Below are 11,742 nucleotides of genomic sequence, written 5' to 3' on the forward strand. Positions count from 1 at the left end.
TGCTGTAGGCTGAATGGGCGGGGCCTAGTTTCTATAGGCCAAACAGGTGTATACATGTAAATGAATAGGTTTTTGTAACACCACAAAAACAACAAATACAAAACAGGCTGTTTTTGCAGTGTAGTTTCCATATATGGACTGTATGGACTGGGGAGTAAACAGTACATTATAAAATTTTAACAACGTTTACCTACTACACCAAACTCTTATTTCAAAAAAGGCAAGGTTTACCATGATACGGGCTCTTTAAAGTTGTAAAACATGACTCAACACTGTTAGTAATAAAGGTTCTGTTCAGGTCCATGTTTCTTCCATCAAGGTACAAACAGTGTAAATGTTCCCTCAAAGCTCCAACAGTGGTTTTAAGGTCAGATTGTGAACCTTAAATAAGTTTTCTCCAGGTGAAAAGTTCGTATTTGTACCTTTTCATAACCGAATGTTTTAAACAGAACAGTAAAATAAAAGCCTGGAGACGAGACGGGGTGTGTGGAGTCAGTACAGCTTAGAACATATCATTTCAGTGGATTATGGTTCAGTTATGTTCCCTGACTAAAGGTACTGAGATGGACCCTTGAGGGTCCCACCCCAGTGACAGGAGAGGCGCTGACCAGTGACAGTTTAGCACCCTTATTTCTGAGAGTGAACTGTCTCTTGGTTGTCTTATTCCAAAACGTGTAGTTGATCCAGAGTGATCAACTAAACAAACTGCAGTCAGCCAGAAACAAAATATTACTAAATGAGACAGTGAAGAGTTTTCATTCCATATTCTTGATGTTAATTTTGAAATAGTGAAGAAAAAACCTGCATGTAAAAGTCAAGAATTAAAAACTGCGTTTTTAACAGAAATGAACGTACAGACATTCATATCTGCATAAGTCTAAATATCCACATACCTCATATGTACATCTCCTGAGCACCTTTCACATTGGCTGTTTCTTTTATTATTCTGTATTCCATATTCTATTTATAGTATTTTATTTTACTTCTCCTTTGGTTCACCAAGACAAATTCCTTGTATGTGTAAAGTGACTCTGATTCTGAACAGCAGTAAACAGCAATGAACAGCAGTGAACAGAAAAGAGCACAAATGAACAGCAACGAAGAGCAATGAACAGCAGTGAACAGCAATGAACAGCAGGGAACAGAAATGAGCACAAATGAACAGCAACGAAGAGCAATGAACAGCAGTGAACAGCTATGGACAGCAGTGAACAGAAATGAGCACAAATGAACAGCAACGAAGAGCAATGAACAGCAGTGAACAGCAATGAACAGCAATGGAGAACAATTAACAGCAATAAACAGCAGAGGACAGAAAGAAACAGCAACGAAGAGCAATGAATATCAGTGAACAGTGAAGAGCAATAAACAGCACTGGACAGAAATGAACAGCAATGATAAGCAGTGAACTGAAATGAACAGCACTGGACAGAAATGAACAGAAATGAACAGCAGTGAACAGAAATGAACAGCAGCAAACAAAAATGAACAAAAATGAACAGAAATGAACAGAAATAAACAGCAGTGAACAGAAATGAACAGCAGCAAACAAAAATGAACAGAAATAAACAGCAGTGAACAGAAATGAACAGCAGCAAACAAAAATGAACAAAAATGAACAGAAATAAACAGCAGTGAACAGAAATGAACAGCAGCAAACAAAAATGAACAAAAATGAACAAAAATGAACAGAAATGAACAGAAATAAACAGCAGTGAACAGAAATGAACAGAAATGAACAGAAATAAACAGCAGTGAACAGAAATGAACAGAAATGAACAGCAGTGAAATGACTGACGTGAGCTGAGATGACTAGCAGTGAACCAACAATGAACAGAAAGTAACAAAATGAGCAGAAATGAGCAGAAATGAGCAGAAATGAGCTGCAGTAGTATCTTGTTCAGAAAGGCTCATGTCATCTACAGCCAGCCTGCAGGAGTTTATCAGCCTGTAAGAGTTTAAGCCTCTGTTCGTTTCACTCGCTGATGTAAAGCTGTGGAAGCTCAGCTGAAGAAACCCAGCAGAGTGGCAGCTCAGAGAACAAACTTCTCACTTTCTGCATGACTCTTAAAGCGTTTTGTAGCAACAGCAAACACAGCTTTGTGTTGACATTCGTGGCTTTACCTGTCTGTGGTTCTGTGCTGTTTGTGCAGGTTGTGTTTGGATCACACAGACTCAGAGTCAGAGGTTTAAAAGTCAACAACACACCTTCTGAGTTTAGCTGGTCAGTCCTGACTGTGTGTGGCTCTGCAGCTTCACCGCTCAGCTCTCTCTCTTCTGTTAGAGCTCCACTCCATCCTTCCATCACTGGGTCCGCCTGAAGGAATCAAAATGTAGAACATCAGCCATTCAGTAACTGAACACGGAGCCTTTCTCAACGTTAACGCTCATACACTATCTGTCCAAAAGTTTGTAGACAGCTGCTCATCCAGCGTTTTCTTAATAGGGAGTCGGTCCCCCTTTGCTGCAGTAACAGCCTCTACTCTTCTAGATGTTAAACATTGCTGTGAGGATTTGATTGCGCATTAGTGAGGTCAGGTACTGATGTTGGATGGTCAGTTCTGGATCACTCCAACTCATCCCAAAGGTATTGGATGGAGCTCCATCACTCCAGAGAACACAGTTCCACTGCTTTATACCCCTCTAGCCCACGCTTGGCATTGGGCCTGATAACCTTAGGCCAAGGGTCAGCAACATGCGGCTCCAGCTCTTTTACTGCCCTATGGCAGCTTTAGCAGAATCAGCTTTGTAGGTAAAAGTAAAATAATCCTCCTCTACAGTAAAATAAAGCTCTGCTGATCGTTCAACACAGTTTAACAATAAATAGTCTGAAATGCTGGAGTTAATGTAGAACTGCTAATTCACCCTTTAACCCTGAAGGTTGGCGTGCAGACTGCTGGTCACCATAGCAACGCAGACAACAGTCTCACCTAGCTAGAGAGAAATTTAAGATGAACATCAATAATTTAGAGATGAATGGACTTATTTGTGTTTATAATCACTCCAGCTGGTTTCCTGATACGTTTAATCTGCAATGAGAAACTGACAAACACTAAAAAGTTGTGAAGCTAAAGGCGCTTCTCGTTCTCCAGCTTGTCCTTCAAATTTTCTCGTTCACATGAAAGTTTGAACATGGAACTGGAGAATGAGAAGTGACTTCAGCCTCACAAGAACATATTTCACTTTTGTGGAAAAGTTTCCTGTTGGAGATGCGAGAAAAGCGACTATAGCTGAGCTAAAGCTTAAAGCTGAGTTTTCTTTTATATGTTTAGCTTATACTAGCACTTCAGCACATACTGAGACACATTTACAGCAAAGATGGTAAAAAGGACATAAAATGTTGTCCCAAGGTGGTTTGATTTTTATTGAAAAGACAAAACGGCTCTTAACGTTTCGGTTGCCGACCCCTGGCTGCTCCGGAGCGACCCATTCTATTCTATTGGTCAATGCTTTTCTATGGAGATTATACAAGCTAAGTGTGAGCGGTTGAACACCTGTGTCAGCAAAGGGTCACCTTAAAGTATCTGAATAAAGGGTTGTCTAAATACTTTTGGACATATAGTGCATCTACAATAAATTCCAGACGAATATTCTTCCTCCAGCTGAGTACAGCACTGTTTCCGCACCTGAACGCAGCTGAAATCCTCACAGTGGCTCTCAGCAACAGAAGAAACGGTCACTGAGGTCATCTGCTGCACAATGCCCTATCAGAAAACATTCAGAAAATCATCAGAATAAGTTCAGAAAACACTAAATTCACAAAGGCCCCCTTCCTGAAAACAGGTCAATAAGATTAATAGCTAAATCCTTCTGAATGTAAAGAATGACCCGCCTTTAAACAAGTTCATAAGTGACAGTAGCAGCTTCCCTTCTCCTCAGGCATGATTTTAGTCTGACCACACTGATTAGACCACTCTACACTCAAAAATGTGTGTCATTTTTTGTAAAAATCATATAAGCATGATTTGGCATTGCTTGATGCCCTTTATTTAAGATAAAGTGGTCACTAAAATTAAAATAAAGCATAGTTTGGCTTTTTAATGTAAAAGGTTTTGCAAAAGAACTTACACCGATCAGGCATAACATTCTGACCACCTCCTTGTTTCTACGCTCATTGTCCATTTTATCAGCTCCACTTACTATATAGGTGCACTTTGTAGTTCTACAGTTACAGACTGTAGTCCATCTGTTTCTCTGATACTTTGTTAGCCCCCTTTTACCCTGTTCTTCAGTGGTCAGGACCCCCATGGACCCTCACAGAGCAGGTACTATTTGGGTGGTGGATCATTCTCAGCACTGCAGTAACACTGACGTGGTGGTGGTGTGTTAGTGTGTGTTGCGCTGGTCTGAGTGGATCAGACACAGCAGTGCTGCTGGAGTTTTTAAACACCTCAGTGTCACTGCTGGACTGAGAATAGTCCACCAACCAAAAATATCCAGCCAACAGCGTCCTGTGGGCAGCGTCCTTTGACCACTGATGAAGGACTAGAGGATGACCAACACAAACTGTGCAGCAGCAGATGAGCTATCGTCTCTGACTTTACATCTACAAGGTGGACTGACGTGGTAGGAGTGTCTAATAGAGTGGACAGTGAGTGGACACAGTGTTTAAAAACTCCAGCAGCACTGCTGTGTCTGATCCACTCGCACCAGCGCAACACACTAACACACCACCACCACATCAGTGTTACTACAGTGCTGAGAATGATCCACCACCCAAATAGTACCTGCTCTGTGAGGGTCCATGGGGGTCCTGACCACTGAAGAACAGGGTAAAAGGGGGCTAACAAAGTATGTGCCACTTTCTCTTCAATATAAGTTTCAAATTCTGTGCATGTGATGAAACTGAAAGCTGAAAAACACAATGAAATAGTATTGATCAGTCGAGTCCCTCCAACCAAAAACCATATATGAACCATTCCACCTTTTTTGGATGATCAGTTATTCCGTTTTCTATTTTCTTTTGCAAAACCCAAACTAGGCTTTATTTAGATTTTAGTGACCCCTTTATCTTAAATACAGCGCATCAAGCAATGCCAGATCATGCTTGTATGACAAAAAAATGATGCATATCGCTGCTGCATATCAGGACAAAACCTTGTATCTCCATTTTTGGCGTTTTTCAGTTTTTGACATAATTTGAAAATGCCTATTGCTCTTTACATTGTGTGTAAATTTCATGATGAATGGACCAAAAGAAATGACCCACAATGCTTTGGAAAAAAGTCTGGCTCCATTGACTTACATTGAAAGTAAAGTATGTTTTTACCTTCTCCTGTAAAAATATAATTTTGGAGATACAAGGTTTTGTTCTGACAACAACGATAAGCTGTTTTTATTTCATTTATCTAGTCTAATTAAACAAACATTCAGAAAAATATCAAGACACGTTGTTGTATCGTTCTGGAGATGTTTTATTTACTACAGTGTTTTATTCCTACATGTTGCAGAGTTCATTGGTGCTGATTTGGGTTAGTGTGGGTGTGGCTGTATTGAAACTTCACAGACTGGCCATGCGCTACTGGATTCTCATCACCTGTGAGTCATTAGTGTTGCTTCTCTGTTGGGGTGCTAAGTTTTTTGTGAAATCAACAGCATAGATCAGCCAGGCTCGTCACCAGCAAAACCAGCTTATGTTGTGTTTTGGATGCTGGTATGCTGGTCAACAAGCATGACCACAACCAGCTAAACCAGCACCAGACCAGCATAAACCAGCTTAGACCAGCATTTTCATTTACACAGTTTTTTTTTTCAGTCAGTCAATATGCCAACTTTGCAGGATGTCTTCATCACAAACTGCTTCAAGCCACATTTCAAGGTTTCAAGATGAACTGGACTTTTTGAACTGGCAGCAAATTCAGACTGGAAGTTTTTCTGTGGACTATTACCCGTCAGACAGTATTGATAGAAACATTACCTTGACAGAAGAAACTGAGATCATTCTGTAACAACTGGAGTATCATTGCCAACTAGCGAATGCCATATAAGCACCAGCTACTAGGAAGATTGCTCAGCAACACTTTATATGGATAGTCCACTTTAGATGCTTTGTAGATACTTAATTTACTATTAACACATTCAACTAAATATCTACTAAACTGACCATCATTTTCTTTATCTCTAATCCTGCTCTAATCCTAACCCTAACCTTAACCTCAACCCAAAACCTAAACCCAACCCTCACCCAGGTCCTAGCCCTAACCCTGGTCCAAATCCTAACCCTAACCCAACCACTGTTGAAAGAACTGAGCTTCAATAGAGAGTTTATTAACAGTTTGAAGATCTGTAGAAAATCTATAGGGGTCTATAGTGGACTATCCAAATGAAGTGAGACCGATTGGTCACTTGACAACAAAATGTTTGTCTCAGGTCAGCAAAGTTACCTGAAATATAAAGAGGTAAATTCATGTCAAAGAGTTGAACGTTCAGCGCCTGTGCCACTTGACCGTCTGATTGGTCTCTGTCAGTTAATTTGCATAACGTTTGTCCAGTAGGAGTGTGAGCAGAATAAGCAGTGTGTCAGGTTTGATTTGTCAGTTATACAGCTGTACACAAAAGTTCGGGCACCTCTAGTCAAATTCCATGTTTTGTTAATTTTCTACGTGAAAATAAGTTACATGCTCTTGTCACACTTCCGGGTTCTCCTCCCTTGCCTAACACGCTCCAGGACTCCATTTCCCAGAATCCCAATCATCATGACATCACCCCTTCCACCAATCACAGGCCTCTGCCTCATTCTCAATCACCTGAGTACTGATTCATCACACCTGTATCTGTTTGCCTTAGACTCTAAAGGATCCTGGTTTGTTCTCCTCTTTGTGAGGTGTTGCCACATTACTGGTTATTGAGCGGTTATCTTCTATTTTCATGTCCTGTGTACTGAACCCACTGCCTGTTTTCTCGATTGTTTCTCTTTTGGATTTGCCCGTGTTACTCTGGTTGCCTGTGTTTTTGCATTTTCTGGTTTTTGACTTTTGCCTGTTTTTGGACATTGTTTTTGGATTTGCCCTGACTTGTTTCTCTCATTAAAACAACTGTTGTTTTTAAGATCCGCAAGCATCTTTCTGTGCTTGTTCAGCGTCACACCTCTACAGACAACACACTTAGATATGGCACTTTTCTGCAAATTTAATGCACAATTTCTATTTATTTGCTGAGTTTAACACATTAGAAAAAATCATAAAATCATAATGATTTTACATTTTATTTTTTCCAATGTGTCACATTCAGCAAACAGTACCTGTGCATTAAAATGTGTAAACGTGTCTTCTCTTTAGAGTCTAGCACACCTAAAAACATGGTTCTTCAAGGGTTCTTTAGTAAAGAAAATTGTTCTATATAGAACCATTGACACTCAAAGTACCCTTTATATGATTAAAGGGCTTTTTGCATCCTGATAGGGTTCTTCAGACTGTTGGAGAATGTGCTGCAGATGGTTCTATATGGAATCTTTTTGAAAAGTGTCCTATATAGCACCAAAAGGGTTCTTCTATTGTTTCAGGCTTGACATTAAAACAGTAGAAGAGCTCTTTTCGATGTTGTATAGAACACTTTTCAAAAACGGTTCTGTATAGAACCATCAACAGCATGTTCTTAAGGATGCTTTCACGATGAAAGAAACCCTTTAATCATGCAACGGGTTCTTTGAGTGTTCATGGTTCTATATGGAATCATTCTCTCTACCGAAGAACCCTTGAAGAACCATCTTTTTTAAGAGCGTAGAAAATAAACATATTTGCATTTCACATATATATTGCTTAAAATTTCAACACCCTTAACTCAGAACACCTTCCGGCGTCCCGGGTGTTGTGTGTGTGATGGTACGTGTGAATTTACATTCATGTGGGCCGTTATTTTTACTTTCTGTCATTATTAATTCAGAAAAATATACACAATCGTCAGCATTCGAATGTCCACAGACGGCCTTTACTTTCAGGAGCTGTTACATAAACAGCAAGAGAGCTCAAGACAAACTGCACCTTCATAGCCCCAAACCCTGTGTTTACATTTCACACTCAGTCTGAAGATCTACTGTAGCCAGAGCTCAAATAGGGCTGACCAGTTTACTGAGCAGGAGTTAGCCCTTTGTGTTAGCTTCTAAGTAGTAACCGTTCTGACACAATCTTGGGCCCCATATGGAAAAATATATTCTAAATGTATTAATCAAATACTTTTCTGCAATGTATGAAAATGGTCAAAAGTGTTGTTAAATAATATTTTTTATAAATGAACTGGATGAACGGTACTGACTTTACATTAACCATGTATGCATACAGTAAGACACTCACACACAATGTATTTCAAATATACAAGATATCAAATCATAACTGCATTTTCACAGAGTATCAATACCTACAACACTCGCTTCTGCCATGTTAAAGGTTCATTTGATCATATTTTAAATCAACATACTGGAATACAAATTTCAAAAGGTAACAAACACTAAAGTGCATTAGACAGGATTTTGGTTTTCATACATTTTCAAATGTATTTGATAAACACATTTACATTTGTTTTTGTACGGCAGCTTTCCATGTGTAATATTTCCCCATACATTTTAAAATAAATGTATTTTAAAATGTTGTCGCTGAAAAACAAGTATCTCCAAAATAGTAACTTCACAGGAGAAGGAAAATCACTCTCACCTTTTAATGTAAGTTAACATAAAGAGGTTTTATTACTAGTGATTTTGGAGCATTTCTATTGGTCCACTCATCATGAAATTGTCACACAATGTAAAGGACAGCTGGTTTGTTGAAATGATGTAGAAAAATAAAAATTGACAAAAATGGAGATGCATGGTTTTCATTGGACGAAATATTTGGCTAATGTGGCAACATATTCTTAAATACATTTTAATGTTTGGAATGTATTTCAGCATTAAGTGTAAAGTATTTGAATTGTACTTCAAACCTAAAATAATATATGTCCGCATATTTATTTTCCATATGGGGCTAAGATTATGAATTACAAAGTAACTCTTCACATTATATCAGCGCACAACAAGACTGAGCCCATTCAGCAAACTTTAATTAGCCTAACCCCAACTTTATAACCCTTATGTTAAGACTTTCACTGGCTTGATACTCAGGTTGAATGCACGTTTGCCTTGCTGTGAATGTCTCCCATGCAGGTGTAAAAGGATCTTTTGGCCTGGTGTAAAAGGGTGGGATTTACACCATGTAAAAAACCACACAGGGATGCAGGAAACCACAGCTCAGCTCAGAAACTCATTCACCTGTGCTTGCAGATGCAGTAAATTAGGCAAAGGCGGCTGCTAAAAGCCAAATCTAAGCCAAAAACCCAAACTATTGGTTCTCCAAAAGCAAATATAAGTACAGTAGTGCTATAAGACCACACCCAGCACACAACGCTTCACACTGACTCACTGACACTTCATTAGACACTTTACAAAAGTTCATATACAGTCTTGATTTGACCAAATTCTAATCATAGAGACATTACATTCCAATTTCATAACACAAAAAGGCTTTGAACCATATGTAAAAGTATTATTTCATCTGAACAAGCCCTTGAAAGAACTCTGAGGACATATTCCTCATGTCATCTAGTGCAAAAGGAAAAAGTCACTTACTACACAACACAGCAGTTTGATGAGAGAACCGGAGCCTCGCATGGCAGCACTGAAGCTTCGGGACAGAAATGTGGCTTAAATGGTGCTAAAAGAAATCCCTAACTGGAGAAACGCTGCTTCTGCACAGTCCTGCACACTCTCTGGCCATGGCACAGGTATCCCAGCATGAAACCCACACTGGCACAACCATCAAACCTCCACTAGAAATACATCCATGGCAGAACACGATCCAAGTCTTCACAACAACTGAGGACACGCTCGAAAAACAGATGTCCGCCCTCTAGTTCCCTCGGTTGAGAGTTCAGAGCTCTGAAGGTATTTTGAGTCCGTCCTCAATGCTTTTATGAGCTTCATATGAAGGCAGAGGTGGGAGGAGAAGTTTTTCTTGAATGTTCTGGAGAAACAGCGTCATCCTGCAGATTTTGACACTCATGTGGGCCGAGATGAAGAGAGGCCTTCATGTCTTGGCCTCAAAAGAACACACAGGATAAATACAGCCGCTCCGCAGAAAACTGGCAGCAGCAAGTTAAACCCAGCGGAGTGTAATGTGGATGTTCAAAGCTGATTGTAAGGGCTGTAGTAAGAAAATGATCCAATTTTAGGAGGCAAGAACAATTCTCCAAAAGGCCAATGTTAATTTACATGATTCTCACTGTTTTTTAATTTTTAAAGACAAGAACCAGCAAGAAACGTTAGTGTTTCCGCACCCTGTATCTCCTCTTTCAGCTCCAGCAGAAAAGCAAGGAAGCTGGTGATGTAGTCAGAGAACGTGAGCTGGAAAGGATGTGGTAAGGATTAAAATAAGAACTAGCCTGGGCAAATATTTGGCTCACTGACTCACACTCACCTTGAGTTCTACCTGGAAACGCTGCTCCTCATCAGGAAATCCAGACTTTTCCATGAGAATATGGGTGTCTGTGAGTGGCCTGTTGCTCAAGTGAGGAATGTGGCAGGGCAGCCACAAGAGCATCCAAGTTACGGTAAAGAGTGTGAGGAGGCTCTTCTCTGGGTCACACACCCACACAAACACCCACACAGTGTGTGCTTCACCGAGACGCTTCCACTGAATCAGTCAAACAAAGTTGAAGCCTGTGGAAAAATCTGAAGGTACAAAAACAACAAAAGAACTAGAGATGTAACAGAGGCTACTTCTTCTGGACAAACAAGCTTTTCAAATAATCTTATTTAAATGAATGAAACATGAAAGGAATAAAATACCATATGTGATGAATTGTAAACACTGAAAGGAAGACCAGCCTTACTTCACAAGCTAGCATAAAGTTTACCACAAACCTGACAAATCCAAGCAGCATGAGACAACTCGCATCTACCAGGTGTGAGGGTCCGCTCAGACAGCAGAGCACAAACAATGTCTTAACAGCAGGAAATCGATTCTTTATGGCCTGTTTTACAGGGATAGTTTGACAGCACATCATACGTCACCCTAAATGTGAAACCAGCACTTATTACACCTCTTTTTGGAGCAGAAAACAAGGAAAAGGGTCAACCAGGTTTCATTTGTCCTACTCAGACCATGTAAACATTAGTAACGTTAGCAAGTGCCTCAAACACCACAACCAAGCAAAATGACACAATAGACGACAAGTACAACCTTAAAAACGATGGTTCTTCAAGGGTTCTTTAGTAAAGAAAATGGTTCTTTGCATCAAAGCATTCTTCGGATTGATAGAAAATATGCTGTAGATGGCTCTATATAGAACCTTTTTCGAAAATGGTTCTATATGGCACAAAAAAGAGTTCTTCTATTGTTACGATGTCAGGCTTATTACAATAGAAGAACACTTTTTGGTGCTACGTAGAACCATAGAACCATCTACAGCACACAGAACACCTTCACAATGTAACACTTTATTCATGCAAAGAGTTCTTTGAGTGTTCATGGTTTTATATAGAACCATTTTCTTTACTAAAGAAACCTTGAAGAACCATCATTTTTAAAGTGTGTACTTGTCATCAATTTCTCAAGGGCTTTTAGCAAACCTTAATGGTAGGAATGTAGAAAATGATACATATTCCAGTGAATTAGTATTTGTATGCTCACCACCCACTTTTTAAACTGTTATCTTGTGAAAAGTTACACATGTTCAGTGGTGGTTATTCGCTTAAGTTGAACATTTTATCAACTC

This window comes from Colossoma macropomum, unplaced genomic scaffold (genome assembly GCF_904425465.1).
Source record: "Colossoma macropomum unplaced genomic scaffold, Colossoma_macropomum, whole genome shotgun sequence".
Taxonomy (NCBI): Eukaryota; Metazoa; Chordata; class Actinopteri; order Characiformes; family Serrasalmidae; genus Colossoma; species Colossoma macropomum.